The sequence below is a fragment of the Oncorhynchus tshawytscha genome, unplaced genomic scaffold, assembly GCF_018296145.1.
Source record: "Oncorhynchus tshawytscha isolate Ot180627B unplaced genomic scaffold, Otsh_v2.0 Un_contig_2559_pilon_pilon, whole genome shotgun sequence".
In the NCBI taxonomy this organism is placed as follows: Eukaryota; Metazoa; Chordata; class Actinopteri; order Salmoniformes; family Salmonidae; genus Oncorhynchus; species Oncorhynchus tshawytscha.
The window spans coordinates 14,314-38,114 of NW_024609677.1; the positions used below are offsets into that span (position 1 = coordinate 14,314).

General features: G+C 44.1%; 1 protein-coding gene across 1 annotated transcript in view; it reads right to left on the reverse strand.

The window, feature by feature from the left end:
* The window catches only part of LOC112251676, a 30,027-nt gene that overhangs the window by 2,638 nt on the left and 3,588 nt on the right, over window positions 1-23,801 (reverse strand). Inside the window, exons 2-3 of the mRNA XM_042316879.1 lie at window positions 17,506-17,645; window positions 10,117-10,328 (exon numbers count right to left, since the gene is read on the reverse strand). The gene's annotated coding sequence lies outside the window, so the exon portion shown is untranslated. The remainder of the gene's footprint in view (window positions 1-10,116; window positions 10,329-17,505; window positions 17,646-23,801) is intronic.

Sequence of the window (23,801 nt, forward strand, 5' to 3'; positions counted from 1 at the left end):
CCATCACGTGGACTGGGATATGTTTCGTATTGCGTCAGACAACAACATTGACGAATACACTGATTTGGTGTGCGAGTTCATTAGAACGTGCGTTGAAGATGTCGTTCCCATAGCAACGATTAAAACATTCCCAAACCAGAAACTGTGGATTGATGGCAGCATTCGCGTGAAACTGAAAGCGCGAACCACTGCTTTTAATTAGGGCAAGGTGACCGGTAACATGACCGAATACAAACAGTGTAGCTATTCCCTCCGCAAGGCAATCAAACAGGCTAAGCGTCAGTATAGAGACAAAGTAGAATCTCAATTCAACGGCTCAGACACAAGAGGTATGTGGCAGGGTCTACAGTCAATCACGGATTACAAAAAGAAAACCAGCCCCGTCACAGACCAGGATGTCTTTCTCCCAGGCAGACTAAATAACTTTTTTGCCCGCTTTGAGGACAATACACTGCCACTGACACAGCCTGCAACCAAAACATGCGGCCTCTCCTTCACTGCAGCCGAGGTGAGTAAAACATTTAAACGTGTTAACCCTCGCAAGGCTGCAGGCCCAGACGGCATCCCCAGCCGCGCCCTCAGAGCATGCGCAGACCAGCTGGCTGGTGTGTTTACGGACATATTCAATCAATCCCTATCCCAGTCTGCTGTTCCCACATGCTTCAAGACGGCCACCATTGTTCCTGTTCCCAAGAAAGCTAAGGTAACTGAGCTAAACGACTATCGCCCCGTAGCACTCACTTCCGTCATCATGAAGTGCTTTGAGAGACTAGTCAAGGACCATATCACCTCCACCCTACCTGACACCCTAGACCCACTCCAATTTGCTTACCGCCCAAATAGGTCCGCAGACGATGCAATCTCAACCACACTGCACACTGCCCTAACCCATCTGGACAAGAGGAATACCTATGTGAGAATGCTGTTCATCGACTACAGCTCGGCATTTAACACCATAGTACCCTCCAAGCTCGTCATCAAGCTCGAGACCCTGGGTCTCGACCCCGCCCTGTGCAACTGGGTACTGGACTTAGTGACGGGCCGCCCCCCAGGTGGTGAGGGTAGGCAGCAACATCTCCACCCCGCTGATCCTCAACACTGGGGCCGGCCCCACAAGGGTGCGTTCTGAGCCCTCTCCTGTACTCCCTGTTCACCCACGACTGCGTGACCACGCACGCCTCCAACTCAATCATCAAGTTTGCGGACGACACAACAGTGGTAGACTTGATTACCAACAACGACGAGACGGCCTACAGGGAGGAGGTGAGGGCCCTCGGAGTGTGGTGTCAGGAAAATAACCTCACACTCAACGTCAACAAAACTAAGGAGATGATTGTGGACTTCAGGAAACAGCAGAGGGAACACCCCCCTATCCACATCGATGGAACAGTAGTGGAGAGGGTAGCAAGTTTTAAGTTCCTCGGCATACACATCACAGACAAACTGAATTGGTCCACCCACACAGACAGCATCGTGAAGAAGGCGCAGCAGCGCCTCTTCAACCTCAGGAGGCTGAAGAAATTTGGCTTGTCACCAAAAGCACTCACAAACTTCTACAGATGCACAATCGAGAGCATCCTGGCGGGCTGCATCACCGCCTGGTACGGCAACTGCTCCGCCCACAACCGTAAGGCTCTCCAGAGGGTAGTGAGGTCTGCACACCGGGGGCAAACTACCTGCCCTCCAGGACACCTACACCACCCGATGTTACAGGAAGGCCATAAAGATCATCAAGGACAACAACCACCCGAGCCACTGCCTGTTCACCCTGCTATCATCCAGAAGGCGAGGTCAGTACAGGTGCATCAAAGCTGGGACCAAGAGACTGAAAAACAGCTTCTATCTCAAGGCCATCAGACTGTTAAACAGCCACCACTAACATTGAGTGGCTGCTGCCAACACACTGACTCAACTCCAGCCACTTTAATAATGGGAATTGATGGGAAATTATGTAAAATATATCACTAGCCACTTTAAACAATGCTACCTAATATAATGTTTACATACCCTACATTATTCATCTCATATGTATACGTATATACTGTACTCTATATCATCTACTGCATCTTTATGTAATACATGTATCACTAGCCACTTTAACTATGCCACTTTGTTTACATACTCATCTCATATGTATATACTGTACTCGATACCATCTACTGTATCTTGCCTATGCCGCTCTGTACCATCACTCATTCATATATCTTTATGTACATATTCTTTATCCCCTTACACATGTGTGTATAAGACAGTAGTTTTGGAATTGTTAGTTAGATTACTTGTTGGTTATTACTGCATTGTCGGAACTAGAAGCACAAGCATTTCGGTACACTCGCATTAACATCTGCTAACCATGTGTATGTGACAAATAAAATTTGATTTGATTTGAAATTGATAGACTAATTCATTGAACTAAAAATAATAACGAAGTGAATTTTGATGCAAGACGATGTCTGTTCACTAAATTATCTTCTGGAATAATGTATTGAGAATTGAGTTGTATTTAAATTGCTGTATCAACAGAGGAGACAGTTGCCTAAATAAAAAATAATCTAAATAATAGCGGAGAGATAATGGCGATAGAGAGGTGGCCACCGCAATGTTTTTCATTCTTATAGATTGACTGACACGTTATAATTTTGGCGCCGTGTTTGTTATTTTTAAAGTCTTGGACATTTCATAAGTGTGAAGAGGAAAGAGAAGAGAAAGTTATAAAGGTTGGTTTTAAAGCTTACGATAGAGGTAAGGAAAAACGTTGAAATGAGATGGGTTATATTTTTGCCCACTGGGAAAAAAGAAATAGGATATTAAAATGCTGAAAGTAATAAGAGAGTTAGTTGTTAGAGGCAGGTAGATTTGTTATGGAATAACGTAAAACTGCGTCATTACGTTTGATAAACAATAACGTTACTCAAATTGGTTTGACCGTTGTTCAGGTACACTCTTTTCTGTACTTCTGGCAGTACAATTTTGGTTGATTGATGCAGTAAGTTCTATTCAAGATCCAACAGATGTGATAAATTAGGTTTGGATTTTCGAACCCTGCTGCAGACAGCCAACAATAATTTGTCGCTGTGGAATGGGCATGGACTCATGTGCTTGTTGATGACAACACTCACAAGGCACTTTTGTCGCTACGGCAATGATGTTGTGACTGGGGGTGACAGAGAAAATTGTTTGTGTCATTTAGAAGGAAAATGCGTGCATTATTGTTTTGAGTCAATTTTCAGAAGTTGATCAAAATTTCCAAATACATTTTTAAAAGTAGCTGTAAGTCGTCAGGGTCGTCAGGAAAGATGCTAAAAACTAGCAACAGATTCGCTAGGTGGGCATCATTGATTTGTGGTGTTTATTGGACTATATTTGGCTGTGAGAAAGGGAGATCTGAATGTCTGAACCGTAAAACATAGTGATAATGGATTCTGATGGTTATTGATTCCTGGTTTGATTGTTTAAGTAACACCATTTAATTTGAGCAGGAAAGTTCATGTAGTCTAACATTATAATCCGTTTCCATTATGTGGAACAATGTTAGGGTATTAATGTTGAAAAGCAACCTCTATAGTAAAAAACAATTGCAAATGTTTTGGGAAATTAGCTGGGTTAAATTTGGTTGTTTGTGCTTTTTCCCTGATACATAGACATCCGTCTCAGGGGCATCAGTTGTAGTTTTTTTTTTTGTAAACATGCAGACTTTTATTTTATTGAGGTGTAAACATGAGTCTGAGTAATTTTGTCATCTGACCCATTATAGTAGTGAGTTTTTGTATAGTTTGTTTTTTGCTGATTAAAGTGGTTTGTTTATTTGGTTACTGTTTATTGTTTATTTTAGGAGTTGATTTAATTAAACATTGTATTCTGGTGTTTAAGTAGGATTCCTTCTTCCGGGACGGATGGAAGTCATCTAAAATATGTAAATTGAAGGAGCCATAGGAGAATACGTTTACATTTTTTATTGATTTCTTACACTGAGAAATGTACGACATTTGCGACAGAGGGAAAAAGTAATACATAAGATAATAATGTTATCAGGTTAATTGTATCTAAGGGTAGCATGTTCACTTAAGTATACATATACATTGACGTTGTTTAAAACTTATGATGAATGATTTGAGGTAAAGAGGAATTATCATTAGGTTTGGTTTATAGTTAACTTTTGAGTTTCTGAATCTTTGTAGCATAGTGAATGCTAGTTAGGCGTTTCGTGTTTCTTCTGGGAGAATGGAGTTTTATTGTCTCTTTTAGATGTTTCCTGGGACGATAATCTTGGGGAGGGTGGGTGAGATTGAGGCCATAAACGACCAAATTGAAAAGGGCCTGGAAGTTTTTCATTTTTTCATTAAGGTTTGCAAATATATACACACAAAACATTTGTTAGGACTATTTGTTTTAGTGCAAAGGTATTTTAAAGGGGCACGCTCACATATGGATCTAAATTCACACAAGTACATTTTGATTTTAAGGATAAAGGGTTCTTTAATACGTCTAATGTGGTATGGAACATGACTATAAAAGGATGGTATGACCTTTGACCTTATCATAGCTATCTCTTGGGGTCTGATCAGCCTCAGGGGAGGGCCATTTGGATAATGAATTTGTGGTCATTTGGGATACTAGTTTTAAGGTAAATCCATTATAATAGAGTGTATCGCACTGGGACATAATTATAGTTTGAAACCACAGAGGAGGAAGTGGAATGGAGGCAGGACAAATTATGGGGAGCAGGGAAATAAACTCCAGTAAGAAAAGAGGAAGTGGTTCAGGATTCTGTTTTACAACATTGGCTGTGAAGTTTTTGAATTGGCTATTATTGAATTGGTATTACAACAGAAAAAAATCCTATTTATCATTGATAATAAATAGGGGGAGATAAGATACATTGAGGTTTGGATAGGAGATATATTAAGCCAATAGGGCAGGATATTACATAGAAAAATAGTGATTTTATAAGCATTAAAAATTATTAATGAAAATAAATAAGTTTCAGTTTTTAAGGGTGATAAATTACTGTAGATAAGGTATTCCACACTATGCAACATATTAAATGATTGATTAAACTGATTTTAAGGTTAATTCATGTTATTGTCAGATAAAATACTGTGGACCACTGAAGGAAATAGCTTATTAGTGTAGGAAGGATTTGATATGGTTAGCATTCGTTTTGGCTTTGTTTGACTATTAGGAGTTTTTTTATTTAAATAGTATTACATTTGAAAGGGATATATGACATCTATGATGATTTAGGATTATTGTTAGGTGAGACAGTGAGACGCTTAGTGGTATTTGAAAGATAGGAAAGGGTTACTGTTTTAATCAATAAATGTGTGTGTTCTCTAATTCTCTCCTTCTCTCTCTCGGAGGACCTGAGCCCTAGGACCATGCCCCAGGATTACCTGACATGATGACTCCTTGCTGTCCCCAGTCCACCTGGCCGTGCTGCTGCTCCAGTTTCAACTGTTCTGCCTTCTTATTATTCGAACATGCTGAACATTTGAACATCTTGGCCATGTTCTGTTATAATCTCCACCCGGCACAGCCAGAAGAGGACTGGCCACCCCACATAGCCTGGTTCCTCTCTAGGTTTCTTCCTAGGTTTTGGCCTTTCTAGGGAGTTTTTCCTAGCCACCGTGCTTCTACACCTGCATTGCTTGCTGTTTGGGGTTTTAGGCTGGGTTTCTGTACAGCACTTTGAGATATCAGCTGATGTACGAAGGGCTATATAAATACATTTGATTTGATTTGATTTAAATATATATATTTAAGGACATATATAAGTAGCACAGATACTTCTTAAAGTAGATAAGACACTTGACAGAAAATTGGTACAGGATTGATATGAATGGACGCCCAAGGGAGAATTGGACATGTGGAGAATGAAAGGGGGGCTCCTACATGATGATGTCAGACATAAGGATAATTTACTAATCTTACCTAAGTCATTGTTTAGAGTAGGCAAGGTTGTTACCTGGGCAGAGCCAGGTATCAAAGGGGGGATGGGTAAATTGTGGTCTAGGATAGGATGTGGCCTATTGGATAATAAACTTTTTCTTTTTTTTTAAAATAGCTAACAAGTAGGTATAGAAGTTAAAAGATAGAACAAATGAGAAATTGCTTCAAATCAAATCAAATTTTATTTGTCACATACACATGGTTAGCAGATGTTAATGCGAGTGTAGCGAAATGCTTGTGCTTCTAGTTCCGACAATGCAGTAATAACGAACAAGTAATCTAACTAACAATTCCAAAAAACTACTGTCTTATACACCGTGTAAGGGGATAAAGAATATGTACATAAGGATATATGAATGAGTGATGGTACAGAGCAGCATAGGCAAGATACAGTAGATGATATCGAGTACAGTATATACATATGAGATGAGTATGTAAACCAAGTGGCATAGTTAAAGTGGCTAGTGATACATGTATTACATAAGGATGCAGTCGATGATATAGAGTACAGTATCTACGTATGCATATGAGATGAATAATGTAGGGTAAGTAACATTATATAAGGTAGCATTGTTTAAAGTGGCTAGTGATATATTTACATCATTTCCCATAAATTCCCATTATTAAAGTGGCTGGAGTAGAGTCAGTGACATTGACAGTGTGTTGGCAGTAGCCACTCAATGTTAGTGGTGGCTGTTTAACAGTCTGATGGCCTTGAGATAGAAGCTGTTTTTCAGTCTCTCGGTCCCAGCTTTGATGCACCTGTACTGACCTCGCCTTCTGGATGACAGCGGGGTGAACAGGCAGTGGCTCAGGTGGTTGATGTCCTTGATGATCTTTATGGCCTTCCTGTAGCATCGGGTGGTGTAGGTGTCCTGGAGGGCAGGTAGTTTGCCCCGGTGATGCGTTGTGCAGACCTCACTACCCTCTGGAGAGCCTTACGGTTGAGGGCGGTGCAGTTGCCATACCAGTCGGTGATACAGCCCGCCAGGATGCTCTCGATTGTGCATCTGTAGAAGTTTGTGAGTGCTTTTGGTGACAAGCCGAATTTCTTCAGCCTCCTGAGGTTGAAGAGGCGCTGCTGCGCCTTCCTCACGATGCTGTCTGTGTGAGTGGACCAATTCAGTTTGTCTGTGATGTGTATGCCGAGGAACTTAAAACTTGCTACCCTCTCCACTACTGTTCCATCGATGTGGATGGGGGGGTGTTCCCTCTGCTGTTTCCTGAAGTCCACAATCATCTCCTTAGTATTTGTTAACCAAACCTATATGTCCAAGATTTTATGCACTACAGGTGAATTACAGGTGAAGTCACTCAATCCAGTCCCTGAGGCCTGTTGGGGGAACCATACCAAGGACTCCTGGTGACAGCTAGCTGAAAGAGCTACCCGGATTCATATCACACTGCGGGAGGGTAAGACACATTGACACTGTCGAACAATCACAGTGTTCGAGAGGAGAACTGGAATTAACAGAATTCGGGGGCCATCTCTCAAATGAAGATTTCCTTTTCCCGTCATTCCATCCCTGTGTTTGTTCATAGAAGTGAAAGTGTGTCTGGCTTCTTGCCGATGATGTGTTCTCTGGGAGAGGATGGGGCTTTTACAGTAACACAAGCTTAGTAAATTGGCTTGATAAACACAGACGTTGCTGGTTGGCTAGCAAGCAAAGTTTGACATAAAACGTTGTTCACTTTTGGGAAAACTGATCCAGCCACTTAGCTATTGTTAGTTCAAATAAAGCAAAATTATGTCCTAATATGAAAGCATAAACCCACCATAGTGATGACTGAAGAAGTTATGAATGATGTCCCAGGCAGAGGGTTATCAGTTGAACGTGGATGCGCATCGGACAGTCGTTGCACTTTAAACCACGCCCACCGAGACGTATAGCACCGCCCACTGGGCGAAATGGTGTGAAAGGAGTGTGTCCCACGTGGACATAGGGAGAGTGAAGAGGCCCTTAATGATGCACTATGCTGAAATAGTGCCATTTCCTGGTTGATAACATTCTAATAGTTTGCATTATTTCAGTTTGTGACAAAACAAGCAAGTATAATGTAGAGAATCACTGTACCATCTAAACCACTGTGAAATATTTTCTTTCATCCAAAATATGGTATTTTCAGCTGTTCAAAGCTTGTGTACAAAACTGAAAGCATATGAAGCATAGAAATAGCACACACAGAACAGATCTACCGCTTTTTAGACTTGCTTTCAATGAGAATGACAGATCTCTAACACACATTTCTATGTGAATTTGTTTGGGTCACCCAAAGAACTATTGCAGCTTTAATAACTTTTTGAAATTAATATTGATGGTTTAAATCAACATTGTCAAGAGCAGCTGCCCAAAAATGCAACACTGAAATAATCACTGCAGGCCCTATGTGATCACTATATTATCTCTGTTGAGGACGAATCACTGCAGGCCCTATGTGATCACTATATTATCTCTTGAGGACGAATCACTGCAGGCCTTATGTTTAGGATGAATCCCTGCAGAGTCGAACCCAGAGTCTCTTATGGCACAGCTGGCGCTGCAGTACAGCGCCCTTAACCATCATATCTCTGTTGAGGATGAATCCCTGCAGGCCCTATGTGATCACTATATTATCTCTGTTGAGGATGAATCACTGCAGGCCCTATGTGATCACTATATTATCTCTGTTGAGGATGATGAATTAACCGTGTGTATTCAGCAACTGTGTGGAGGGGGGTTCAGGAATTAATTCCCTCATCAAAGTATTGGACAGCTACAGACGTGACATTTTCCCTAACATCCATAGCCGAGTAAGGGTAAAGGGGCAGGGTTCCTATGACTTCCTGCTGTACTGCTAAGAGGCTCTTCTCCACCACATGTACTGTTGAGAGGCTCTTCTCCACCACATGTACTGTTGAGAGGCTCTTCTCCACCACATGTACTGTTGAGAGGCTCTTCTCCACCACATGTACTGTTGAGAGGCTCTTCTCCACCACATGTACTGTTGAGAGGCTCTTCTCCACCACATGTACTGTTGAGAGGCTCTTCTCCACCACATGTACTGTTGAGAGGCTCTTCTCCACCACATGTACTGTTGAGAGGCTCTTCTCCACCACATGTACTGTTGAGAGGCTCTTCTCCACCACATGTACTGTTGAGAGGCTCTTCTCCATCACATTTTGTGTTGAGAGGCTAAATCTCAACAATATAGTCCTGTTGTCCTTTGAAAGGGAAGTCAGTGACTCTTTGGACTATGATGAAATAATCGCCATCTGCAACATCAAGCCTAGTGCTGGAAAACGTCAAACACAATAAAAGGTAAGCCTGAAAACTGTTTTATGATTAAGCCAAATATTTTCATGCCTGCCATGGTTGGCCAGGCCTATGTGTTTGATTCAAAGTGAGCTGGGCTACAGTCTTCATACCCACCATGATATTATGCATGATGTTTTCATGCCTGCCTATACAGTGGTGTTTGTTCATTCAAAGTGAGCTATTCACTTCAAAGTGGGTTCAATGAAAACACATGCAGGGCTTTCTATTTCTATGCAATATACAGTCCGGAGCAGGACCATGGAGCAGAACCTCAGAGCAGAACCGAGTAGCAGAACCTCGGAGCAGAACCTCGGAGCAGAACTGGTCGATGCCTGACCATGGCCTTGAATTCACTATTTTGCCTGTAGACCTAATTTAGATCTTTGAGTGGGAGTGGTCGTTCTGATCTGATAATATGTTGATTATTTCATGATGTTTAATTTAGGTCAGATGGACTGAACACTTCATCCATTCTCCATATTTTGTGACACTTATATTAACCCCTTTTATCACTGCACTTCTCTGCTGTAGAATCTCTCTCTGAATATTTAGGTAATAGCCATGTTGTGTATTACATTATGCTTGCTGTAGGACTCGGAACAGTCGGCCTGTTTTGTCAGCTGTGCGGTTGTAAGCGGTTGTGTAGTTGCGCTGCATAATTAGTAATAATAACAGGCATGTTTGCAAAGGGAAATCTGTGGTGTTTCTTGGTCACATTTATCCAAATATGTCTGGGTACTTCTGCCAACGCCACTAAGGCCTTATATAATTGGCAACCATAAGGGCTTTTGAGGAACAGAATGTAAAATAGTAAAACAGAGTGAAAGATAGTTTCCTCTGAGGGTTGGGGGTCAGAGGTTAGGGAACTCACCGGCAGAGGGAGGTAAACTGAAGGGGGTCGAGGGATCAGGACTCTCACATTCTTTCTCTTCAGCTCCTCTGATAGGCTGAGAGAAACACAGTCTGCTGTGACATCATCACTTACAGGAGACACTTCCTCTCTCTGGCTGTCAGTCACTGGAGTATGCCGCTGCCCGTCCCTCACACTCTTCCTTTTCAACCTTCCTCCTCCTCTGCTTTCTCCTGGGCAGGAACACAGACACAGCACTATTTTGTATTTTATTTTATCTTTATTTAACTAAGGAAGTCAGTTAGGAACAAATTCTTATTTACAATGACGGCCTACCAAAAGGCCTCCTGCGAGAACAGGGGCTGGAATTAAAAATAAAAATATAGGACAAAACACACCACCACAACACTACATAGAGACCTAAGACAACAACATAGCAAGGCAGCAACACATGACAACACAGCATGGAAGCAACACAACATAACATGGTAGCAGCACAAAACATGGTACAAACATTATTGGGCACAGACAACAGCACAAGGGTAGAGACAACAATACATCACGCGAAGCAGCCACAACTGTGAGGAAGCGTGTCCATGATTGAGTCTTTGAACGAAGAGATTGAGATACCTCTAACCCCAACCAAGGCTGACCTCTAACCTGCAACCTTAATGAAGTATTTCAAATGTTACCTGTGAAAGTACCAAGGGCTTGGTGTCTGCCAGAGGGGGGAGGGGTTAGAAGGGTTGCTGCACTACAGTTACTGTAGTAGAGGGGTAGATGGATACTATAGATGTTGTTGGCATTGGGGCAGTTACTGTAGCAGAGGGGTAGATGTTGGCCTTGGGGCAGTTATTGTAGTGGAGGGGTAGCTGGATACTATATATGTTGTTGGCTTTGGGTTTGAGGAGGACAGTATTACATGGTGAGGATGAGGAGGGTTAGAGGTAGAGGACAGTATTACATGGTGAGGATGAGGAGGGTTAGAGGTCGAGGAAAGTATTACATGGTGAGGATGAGGAGGGTTAGAGGTCGAGGTCAATATTACATGGTGAGGATGAGGAGGGTTAGAGGTCGAGGAAAGTATTACATGGTGAGGATGAGGAGGGTTGAGGTAGAGGACAGTATTATATGGTGAGGATGAGGAGGGTTAGAGGTAGAAGACAGTATTACATGGTGAGGATGAGGAGGGTTAGAGGTCGAGGAAAGTATTACATGGTGAGGATGAGGAGGGTTAGAGGTCGAGGTCAATATTACATGGTGAGGATGAGGAGGGTTAGAGGTCGAGGAAAGTATTACATGGTGAGGATGAGGAGGGTTAGAGGTCGAGGTCAATATTACATGGTGAGGATGAGGAGGGTTAGAGGTAGAGGACAGTATTACATGGTGAGGATGAGGAGGGTTAGAGGTAGAAGACAGTATTACATGGTGAGGATGAGGAGGGTTAGAGGTCGAGGAAAGTATTACATGGTGAGGATGAGGAGGGTTAGAGGTCGAGGTCAATATTACATGGTGAGGATGAGGAGGGTTAGAGGTAGAGGACAGTATTACATGGTGAGGATGAGGAGGGTTAGAGGTAGAGGACAGTATTACATGGTGAGGATGAGGAGGGTTAGATGTAGAAGACAGTAATTACATGGTGAGGATGAGGAGGGTTAGAGGTAGAGGACAGTATTACATGGTGAGGATGAGGAGGGTTAGATGTAGAAGACAGTAATTACATGGTGAGGATGAGGAGGGTTAGAGGTAGAGGACAGTATTATATGGTGAGGATGAGGAGGGTTAGAGGTAGAGGACAGTATTACATGGTGAGTAGGGTTAGAGGAGGACAGTATTACATGGTGAGGATGAGGAGGGTTAGAGGACAGTATTACATGGTGAGGATGAGGAGGGTTAGAGGTAGAGGACAATATTACATGGTGAGTAGGGTTAGAGGAGGACAGTATTACATGGTGAGGATGAGGAGGGTTAGAGGACAGTATTACATGGTGAGGATGAGAAGGGTTAGAGGACAGAATTACATTGTGAGGATGAGGAGGGTTAGAGGAGGACAGTATTATATGGTGAGGATGAGGAGGGTTAGAGGTAGAGGACAGTATTACATGGTGAGGATGAGGAGGGTTCGAGGACAGTATTACATGGTGAGGATGAGAAGGGTTAGAGGTAGAGGACAATATTACATGGTGAGTAGGGTTAGAGGAGGACAGTATTACATGGTGAGGATGAGGAGGGTTAGAGGACAGCATTACATTGTGAGGATGAGGAGGGTTAGAGGAGGACAGTATTACATTGTGAGGATGAGGAGGGTTAGAGGAGGACAGTATTACATGGTGAATATGAGGAGGGTTAGAGGTAGAGGACAGTATTATATGGTGAGGATGAGGAGGGTTAGAGGTAGAGGACAGTATTACATGGTGAGGATGAGGAGGGTTCGAGGACAGTATTACATGGTGAGGATGAGGAGGGTTAGAGGTAGAGGACAGTATTACAGGGTGAGGATGAGGAGGGTTAGAGGTAGAGGACAGTATTACATGGTGAGGATGAGGAGGGTTAGAGGTAGAGGACAGTATTATATGGTGAGGATGAGGAGGGTTAGAGGTAGAGGACAGTATTACATGGTGAGGATGAGGAGGGTTAGAGGTAGAAGACAGTATTACATGGTGAGGATGAGGAGGGTTAGAGGTAGAGGACAGTATTACATGGTGAGGATGAGGAGGGTTAGAGGTAGAGGACAGTATTACATGGTGAGGATGAGGAGGGTTAGAGGTAGAGGACAGTATTATATGGTGAGGATGAGGAGGGTTAGAGGTAGAGGACAGTATTACATGGTGAGGATGAGGAGGGTTAGAGGTAGAGGACAGTATTACATGGTGAGGATGAGGAGGGTTAGAGGACAGTATTACATGGTGAGGATGAGGAGGGTTAGAGGACAGGATTACATGGTGAGGATGAGGAGGGTTAGAGGTAGAGGACAGTATTACATGGTGAGGATGAGGAGGGTCAGAGGTAGAGAACAGTATTGTATGGTGAGGATGAGGAGGGTTAGAGGTAGAGGACAGTATTATATGGTGAGGATGAGGAGGGTTAGAGGTAGAGGACAGTATTGTATGGTGAGGATGAGGAGGTTTAGAGGTAGAGGACAGTATTATATGGTGAGGATGAGGAGGGTTAGAGGTAGAGGACAGTATTATATGGTGAGTAGGTTTAGAGGTAGAGGACAGTATTACATGGTGAGGATGAGGAGGGTTAGAGGACAGTATTATATGGTGAGGATGAGGAGGGTTAGAGGTAGAGGACAGTATTACATGGTGAGTATGAGAAGGGTTAGAGGTAGAGGACAGTATTACATGGTGAGGATGAGGAGGGTTAGAGGTCGAGGTCAATATTACATGGTGAGGATGAGGAGGGTTAGAGGTCGAGGAAAGTATTACATGGTGAGGATGAGGAGGGTTGAGGTAGAGGACAGTATTATATGGTGAGGATGAGGAGGGTTAGAGGTAGAAGACAGTATTACATGGTGAGGATGAGGAGGGTTAGAGGTCGAGGAAAGTATTACATGGTGAGGATGAGGAGGGTTAGAGGTCGAGGTCAATATTACATGGTGAGGATGAGGAGGGTTAGAGGTCGAGGAAAGTATTACATGGTGAGGATGAGGAGGGTTAGAGGTCGAGGTCAATATTACATGGTGAGGATGAGGAGGGTTAGAGGTAGAGGACAGTATTACATGGTGAGGATGAGGAGGGTTAGAGGTAGAAGACAGTATTACATGGTGAGGATGAGGAGGGTTAGAGGTCGAGGAAAGTATTACATGGTGAGGATGAGGAGGGTTAGAGGTCGAGGTCAATATTACATGGTGAGGATGAGGAGGGTTAGAGGTAGAGGACAGTATTACATGGTGAGGATGAGGAGGGTTAGAGGTAGAGGACAGTATTACATGGTGAGGATGAGGAGGGTTAGATGTAGAAGACAGTAATTACATGGTGAGGATGAGGAGGGTTAGAGGTAGAGGACAGTATTACATGGTGAGGATGAGGAGGGTTAGATGTAGAAGACAGTAATTACATGGTGAGGATGAGGAGGGTTAGAGGTAGAGGACAGTATTATATGGTGAGGATGAGGAGGGTTAGAGGTAGAGGACAGTATTACATGGTGAGTAGGGTTAGAGGAGGACAGTATTACATGGTGAGGATGAGGAGGGTTAGAGGACAGTATTACATGGTGAGGATGAGGAGGGTTAGAGGTAGAGGACAATATTACATGGTGAGTAGGGTTAGAGGAGGACAGTATTACATGGTGAGGATGAGGAGGGTTAGAGGACAGTATTACATGGTGAGGATGAGAAGGGTTAGAGGACAGAATTACATTGTGAGGATGAGGAGGGTTAGAGGAGGACAGTATTATATGGTGAGGATGAGGAGGGTTAGAGGTAGAGGACAGTATTACATGGTGAGGATGAGGAGGGTTCGAGGACAGTATTACATGGTGAGGATGAGAAGGGTTAGAGGTAGAGGACAATATTACATGGTGAGTAGGGTTAGAGGAGGACAGTATTACATGGTGAGGATGAGGAGGGTTAGAGGACAGCATTACATTGTGAGGATGAGGAGGGTTAGAGGAGGACAGTATTACATTGTGAGGATGAGGAGGGTTAGAGGAGGACAGTATTACATGGTGAATATGAGGAGGGTTAGAGGTAGAGGACAGTATTATATGGTGAGGATGAGGAGGGTTAGAGGTAGAGGACAGTATTACATGGTGAGGATGAGGAGGGTTCGAGGACAGTATTACATGGTGAGGATGAGGAGGGTTAGAGGTAGAGGACAGTATTACAGGGTGAGGATGAGGAGGGTTAGAGGTAGAGGACAGTATTACATGGTGAGGATGAGGAGGGTTAGAGGTAGAGGACAGTATTATATGGTGAGGATGAGGAGGGTTAGAGGTAGAGGACAGTATTACATGGTGAGGATGAGGAGGGTTAGAGGTAGAAGACAGTATTACATGGTGAGGATGAGGAGGGTTAGAGGTAGAGGACAGTATTATATGGTGAGTAGGTTTAGAGGTAGAGGACAGTATTACATGGTGAGGATGAGGAGGGTTAGAGGACAGTATTACATGGTGAGGATGAGGAGGGTTAGAGGACAGTATTACATGGTGAGGATGAGGAGGGTTAGAGGTAGAGGACAGTATTACATGGTGAGGATGAGGAGGGTTAGAGGTAGAGGACAGTATTATATGGTGAGGATGAGGAGGGTTAGAGGTAGAGGACAGTATTATATGGTGAGGATGAGGAGGGTTAGAGGTAGAGGACAGTATTATATGGTGAGGATGAGGAGGGTTAGAGGACAGTATTACATGGTGAGGATGAGGAGGGTTAGAGGACAGTATTACATGGTGAGGATGAGGAGGGTTAGAGGTAGAGGACAGTATTACATGGTGAGGATGAGGAGGGTCAGAGGTAGAGAACAGTATTGTATGGTGAGGATGAGGAGGGTTAGAGGTAGAGGACAGTATTATATGGTGAGGATGAGGAGGGTTAGAGGTAGAGGACAGTATTGTATGGTGAGGATGAGGAGGGTTAGAGGTAGAGGACAGTATTATATGGTGAGGATGAGGAGGGTTAGAGGTAGAGGACAGTATTGTATGGTAAGGATGAGGAGGGTTAGAGGTAGAGGACAGTATTATATGGTGAGTAGGTTTAGAGGTAGAGGACAGTATTATATGGTGAGGATGAGGAGGGTTAGAGGTAGAGGACAGTATTATATGGTGAGTAGGTTTAGAGGTAGAGGACAGTATTACATGGTGAGGATGAGGAGGGTTAGAGGACAGTATTATATGGTGAGGATGAGGAGGGTTAGAGGTAGAGGACAGTATTACATGGTGAGTATGAGAAGGGTTAGAGGTAGAGGACAGTATTACATGGTGAGGATGAGGAGGGTTAGAGGACAGTATTACATGGTGAGGATGAGGAGGGTTAGAGGACAGTATTACATGGTGAGGATGAGGAGGGTTAGAGGTAGAGGACAGTATTACATGGTGAGGATGAGTAGGTTTAGAGGTAGAGGACAGTATTATATGGTGAGGATGAGGAGGGTTAGAGGTAGAGGACAGTATTACATGGTGAGTATGAGAAGGGTTAGAGGTAGAGGACAGTATTACATGGTGAGGATGAGGAGGGTTAGAGGACAGGATGAGGAGGGTTAGAGGTAGAGGACAGTATTACATGGTGAGGATGAGGAGGGTTAGAGGTAGAGGACAGTATTACATGGTGAGGATGAGAAGGGTTAGAGGTAGAGGACAGTATTATATGGTGAGGATGAGGAGGGTTAGAGGTAGAGGACAGTATTATATGGTGAGGATGAGTAGGGTTAGAGGTAGAGGACAGTATTACATGGTGAGGATGAGGAGGGTTAGAGGTAGAGGACAGTATTATATGGTGAGGATGAGGAGGGTTAGAGGTAGAGGACAGTATTATATGGTGAGGATGAGGAGGGTTAGAGGTAGAGGACAGTATTATATGGTGAGGATGAGGAGGGTTAGAGGTAGAGGACAGTATTGTATGGTGAGGATGAGGAGGGTTAGAGGTAGAGGACAGTATTATATGGTGAGGATGAGGAGGGTTAGAGGTAGAGGACAGTATTACATGGTGAGTAGGGTTAGAGGTAGAGGATAGTATTACATGGTGAGGATGAGGAGGGTTAGAGGACAGTATTACATGGTGAGGATGAGGAGGGTTAGAGGTAGAGGACAGTATTACATGGTGAGGATGAGTAGGTTTAGAGGTAGAGGACAGTATTATATGGTGAGGATGAGGAGGGTTAGAGGTAGAGGACAGTATTACATGGTGAGTATGAGAAGGGTTAGAGGTAGAGGACAGTATTACATGGTGAGGATGAGGAGGGTTAGAGGACAGGATGAGGAGGGTTAGAGGTAGAGGACAGTATTACATGGTGAGGATGAGGAGGGTTAGAGGTAGAGGACAGTATTACATGGTGAGGATGAGAAGGGTTAGAGGTAGAGGACAGTATTATATGGTGAGATGAGGAGGGTTAGAGGTAGAGGACAGTATTATATGGTGAGGATGAGTAGGGTTAGAGGTAGAGGACAGTATTACATGGTGAGGATGAGGAGGGTTAGAGGTAGAGGACAGTATTATATGGTGAGGATGAGGAGGGTTAGAGGTAGAGGACAGTATTATATGGTGAGGATGAGGAGGGTTAGAGGTAGAGGACAGTATTATATGGTGAGGATGAGGAGGGGTAGAGGTAGAGGACAGTATTGTATGGTGAGGATGAGGAGGGTTAGAGGTAGAGGACAGTATTATATGGTGAGGATGAGGAGGGTTAGAGGTAGAGGACAGTATTACATGGTGAGTAGGGTTAGAGGTAGAGGATAGTACCCCCTTTAACCCACCTGTCCTGTGTCCAATCCTCCAGGGAAGGTATTCAGGGCTGGAGAAGGCGCAGACTCTCACTCTGCTGCCGACGGCCTCCTTCAGTTTGCAGCTAAAGTCTTCTGTGGTGGACGAGGCTGCTGTTACTGGCTTTGATACCCTGGACGTAAAACATTTGTACAGGAACCAGGTTAGGTTCTACAAATTAAGCATCTGCCAAGGGTTAGGGCCCTAGACATGAGACACTATACTAGTACTAAGACACCCCCTACCCAATAGTGTATTAGTACTAAGAAAACTCCTACCCTAAGCCAATAGGTACATCATACCCTATCCCAACATCTAAAATGGTGGCAGAAGAAATGGCAGGAGTTTCACGGGCGCCCAACAAATTGTGCTATTGTGGGTTTTTGTGCGTTATTTGTAACTTATTTTGTACAGTCGTGGCCAAAAGTTGAGAAGGACACAAATATTGATTTTCACAAAGTCTGCTGCTTCAGTTTGTATGATGGTCATTTTCATATACTCCAGAATGTTATGAAGAGTGATCAGATGAATTGCAATTAATTGCAAAGTCCCTCTTTGCCATACAAATTAACTGAATCCCCCAAAAACACTTCTACTGCATTTCAGCCCTGCCACAAAAGGACCAGCTGACATGTCAGCGATTCTCTCGTTAACACAGGTGTGAGTGTTGACGAGGACAAGGCTGTTGACGAGGACAAGGCTGTTGACGAGGACAAGGCTGTTGACGAGGACAAGGCTGTTGACGAGGACAAGGCTGTTGACGAGGACAAGGCTGTTGACGAGGACAAGGCTGTTGACGAGGACAAGGCTGTTGACGAGGACAAGGCTGTTGACGAGGACAAGGCTGTTGACGAGGACAAGGCTGTTGACGAGGACAAGGCTGTTGACGAGGACAAGGCTGTTGACGAGGACAAGGCTGTTGACGAGGACAAGGCTCTGTCATGCTGATTGAGTTCGAATAACAGACTGGAAGCTTCAAAAAGAGGGTGATGCTTGGAATCATTGTTCTTCCTCTGTCAATCATGGTTACCTGCAAGGAAACACATGCCGTCATCATTGCTTTGCACAGAAAGGGCTTCACAGGCAAGGATATTACTGCCAGTAAGATTGCACCTAAATCAACCATTTATCGGATCATCAAGAACTTCAAGGACAGCGGTTCAATTGTTGTGAAGAAGGCTTCAGGGCGCCCAAGAAAGTCCAGCAAGCGCCAGGACCGTCTCCTAAAGCTGATTCAGCTCATGCCAACAGTAAAGCATCCTGAGACCATTCATGTGTGGGGTTGATTACCTCCTGAACAGGTAATCAAAAGGCTACCCAACCCCTCTTTTACGCTGCTGCTACTCCGTTTATCATATATGCATAGTCACGAACAAAACATTCATGAACATACTACCTCAATCAGCCCGACTAACCGGTTGCATGTATACAGCCACACTACTGTATGCAGCCCCGCTACTGTATACAGCCACGCTACTGTATACAGCCCCGCTACTGTATACAGCCACCCATTTTTTGTATATATATATATATATATCGATTTTTTATTCGATTATACCTTCCGGTAACCTGCCTCACCCAATGTGATATGGAATCGCTATTATTTTCAATTTTAGAACACATTCAAGTATCTCCAGAAGCTAACAAGCTATTTAGTCATTGTTAGCCACTGCTAGCGGCTTTTACCTTCTGCACAGATACCAGCCCTGTTCTTAGCCTGGATAATACTCGCTAGTCTACCAATATCGGATATCGGTCTCTCCACAACAACGCTGGATTCCTGCCGTAATCCCTGGACCACTACTTCTGATCCTCACAGCTATAGCTGGCTCACAGCTATAACTGGCTCACAGCTATAACTGGCTCACAGCTATAACTGGCTCACAGCTATAACTGGCTCACAGCTATAACTGGCTCACAGCTATAACTGGCTCACAGCTATAACTGGCTCACAGCTATAACTGGCTCACAGCTATAACTGGCTCACAGCTATAACTGGCTCACAGCTCGCAGCTAGCTTTCACTCACCGTGGCACCCAGTACTGAAGCTATCCCTGAGGCCCACCTCCCGGCCTACTCAGCTGTTCACCCGAACCCCACTCATACACGGCTAGAGCCCAAAACTCCACCGGATCCTTGCTGTAAACTCGGAACCTTGGCACCGGATCACCGCTGCTACCGATTGGATATAGTGGCTAACGCCACTGCCACGAAGCTAGCACCAGTTAGCTGTGAGCCAGGCACATCTTTTACTTGCAATATTGTATTTACTTTGCCACTATGGTCTTTTTTTTGCCTTTATCTCCCTTATCTCACCTCATTTGCTCTCATCGTATAGAGACTTGTTTCTACTGTATTATTGACTGTATGTTTGTTTCACTCCATGTGTAACTCTGTGTTGTTGTATGTGTCGAACTGCTTTGTTCTATCTTGGCCAGGTCGCAATTGTAAATGAGCACTTGTTCTCAACTTGCCTACCTGGTTAAATAAAGGTGAAATAAAATAAAATGAAAAAATAAAAACCTGTCTCCTGTACATAGACTCCACTGTATAGTCTCACCACTGTATACAACCTCTACTGTATACAACCTCTACTGTATACAACCTCTACTGTATACAACCTCTCCACTGTATACAACCTCTCCACTGTATACAGCCTCTCCACTGCATACAGCCTCTCCACTGTATACAGCCTCTCTACAGTATACAGCCTCTCTACAGTATACAGCCTCTCTACAGTATACAGCCTCTCTACAGTATACAGCCTCTCTACAGTATACAGCCTCTACTGTATACAACCTCTACTGTATATAGCCTCTACTGTATATAGCCTCTACTGTATATAGCCTCTACTGTATATAGCCTCTACTGTATATAGCCTCTACTGTATATAAACTCGCTACTGTATATAGTCTCTCCACTGTATATAACCTCTACTGTATATAACACCTCTACTGTATATAACACCTACTGTATACAGCCTCTACACTGTATATAGCCTGTAATGTATATAACCTCTACTGTATATAGCCTCTACTGTATATAACCTCTACTGTATACAGCCTCTCCACTGTATTTAACCTCTACTGTATATAACCTCTACTGTATACAGCCTCTCTACTGTATATAGTCTCGCTACTGTATATAGTCTCGCTACTGTATCTAACCTCTCCACTGTATACAGCCTCTCCACTGTATACAGCCTCTACTGTATATAACCTCTACTGTACACAGCCTCTCCTGAATATAATCTCTACTGTATACAGCCTCTCCACTGTGTACAGCCTCTACTGTATATAACCTCTACTGTATACAGCCTCTACTGTATACAGCCTCTCCACTGTATATAACCTCTACTGTATACAGCTTCTCCACTGTATATAACCTCTACTGTATATAACACCTCTACTGTATATAACACCTACTGTATACAGCCTCTGCACTGTATATAGCCTCTACTGTATATAACCTCTACTGTATACAGCCTCTCCACTGTATATAACCGCTACTGTATATAGCCTCTACTGTATACAGCCTCTCCACTGTATCTAACCTCTCCACTGTATACAGCCTCTCCACTGTGTACAGCCTCTCCACTGTATACAGCCTCTCCACTGTATACAGCCTCTCCTGTATACAGCCTCTCCTGTATACAGCCTCTCCTGTATACAGCCTCTCCTGTATACAGCCTCTCCTGTACACAACCTCTACTGTATATAACCTCTACTGTATACAGCCTCTCCACTGTATATAACCTCTACTGTATATAACCTCTACTGTACACGGCCTCTCCTGAATATAACCTCTACTGTATACAGCCTCTAATGTATACAGCCTCTCCACTGTATAACCTCGCTACTGTATATAGCCTCGCTACTGTATATAGCCTCTCCACTGTATATAGCCTCTCCACTGTATATAGCCCCTCCACTGTATACAGCCTCTCTGTGTACAGCCTCTCCACTGTGTACAGCCTCTCCACTGTATACAGCCTCTCCACTGTGTACAGCCTCTCCACTGTGTACAGCCTCTCCACTGTGTACAGCCTCTCCACTGTGTACAGCCTCTCCACTGTGTACAGCCTCTCCACTGTGTACAGCCTCTCCACAGTGTACAGCCTCTCCACAGTGTACAGCCTCTCCACAGTGTACAGCCTCTCCACAGTGTACAGCCCCTCCACTGTATACAGCCTCTCTGTGTACAGCCTCTCCACAGTGTACAGCCTCTCCACTGTGTACAGCCTCTCCACTGTGTACAGCCTCTCCACTGTGTACAGCCTCTCCACTGTGTACAGCCTCTCCACTGTGTACAGCCTCTCCACTGTGTACAGCCTCTCCACTGTGTACAGCCTCTCCACTGTGTACAGCCTCTCCACTGTGTACAGCCTCTCCACTGTGTACAGCCTCTCCACTGTGTACAGCCTCTCCACTGTGTACAGCCTCTCCACTGTGTACAGCCTCTCCACTGTGTACAGCCTCTCCACTGTGTACTCTGTCAATCACCACATCCTCATCGGCAGACTCGACAGCCTTGGTTTCTCAAATGATTGCCTCGCCTGGTTCACCAACTACTTCTCTGATAGAGTTCAGTGTGTCAAATCGGAGGGTCTGCTGTCCGGACCTCTGGCAGTCTCTATGGGGGTGCCACAGGGTTCAATTCTTGGACCGACTCTCTTCTCTGTATACATCAATGAGGTCGCTCTTGCTGCTGGTGAGTCTCTGATCCACCTCTACGCAGACGACACCATTCTGTATACTTCCGGCCCTTCTTTGGACACTGTGTTAACAACCCTCCAGGCAAGCTTCAATGCCATACAACTCTCCTTCCGTGGCCTCCAATTGCTCTTTAATACAAGTAAAACTAAATGCATGCTCTTCAACCGATCGCTACCTGCACCTACCCGCCTGTCCAACATCACTACTCTGGACGGCTCTGACTTAGAATACGTGGACAACTACAAATACTTAGGTGTCTGGTTGGACTGTAAACTCTCCTTCCAGACCCATATCAAACATCTCCAATCCAAAGTTAAATCTAGAATTGGCTTCCTATTTCGCAACAAAGCATCCTTCACTCATGCTGCCAAACATACCCTTGTAAAACTGACCATCCTACCAATCCTCGACTTTGGCGATGTCATTTACAAAATAGCCTCCAATACCCTACTCAACAAATTGGATGCAGTCTATCACAGTGCAATCCGTTTTGTCACCAAAGCCCCATATACTACCCACCATTGCGACCTGTACGCTCTCGTTGGCTGGCCCTCGCTTCATACTCGTCGCCAAACCCACTGGCTCCATGTCATCTACAAGACCCTGCTAGGTAAAGTCCCCCCTTATCTCAGCTCGCTGGTCACCATAGCATCTCCCACCTGTAGCACACGCTCCAGCAGGTATATCTCTCTAGCCACCCCCAAAACCAATTCTTTCTTTGGCCGCCTCTCCTTCCATTTCTTTGCTGCCAATGACTGGAACGAACTACAAAAATCTCTGAAACTGGAAACACTTATCTCCCTCACTAGCTTTAAGCACCAACTGTCAGAGCAGCTCACAGATTACTGCACCTGTACATAGCCCACCTATAATTTAGCCCAAACAACTACCTCTTTCCCAACTGTATTTAATTTTAATTTATTTATTTTGCTCCCCATTATTTTTATTTCTACTTTGCACATTCTTCCATTGCAAAACTACCATTCCAGTGTTTTACTTGCTATATTGTATTTACTTTGCCACCATGGCCTTTTTTTGCCTTTACCTCCCTTCTCACCTCATTTGCTCACATTGTATATAGACTTGTTTATACTGTATTATTGACTGTATGTTTGTTTTACTCCATGTGTAACTCTGTGTTGTTGTATCTGTCGAACTGCTTTGCTTTATCTTGGCCAGGTCGCAATTGTAAATGAGAACTTGTTCTCAACTTGCCTACCTGGTTAAATAAAGGTAAAATAAAATAAATAAATAAAATATACAGCCTCTCCACTGTATATAACCTCTACTGTACACAGCCTCTCCTGAATATAACCTCTACTGTATACAGCCTCTACTGTAGATAACCTCTACTGTATACAGCCTCTCCACTGTATATAACCTCTACTGTATACAGCCTCTACTGTATACAGCCTCTACTGTATACAGCCTCTACTGTGTACAGCCTCTACTGCGTACAGCCCCTCCACTGCGTACAGCCCCTCCACTGCGTACAGCCCCTCCACTGCGTACAGCCCCTCCACTGCGTACAGCCCCTCCACTGCGTACAGCCTCTCCACTGCGTACAGCCTCTC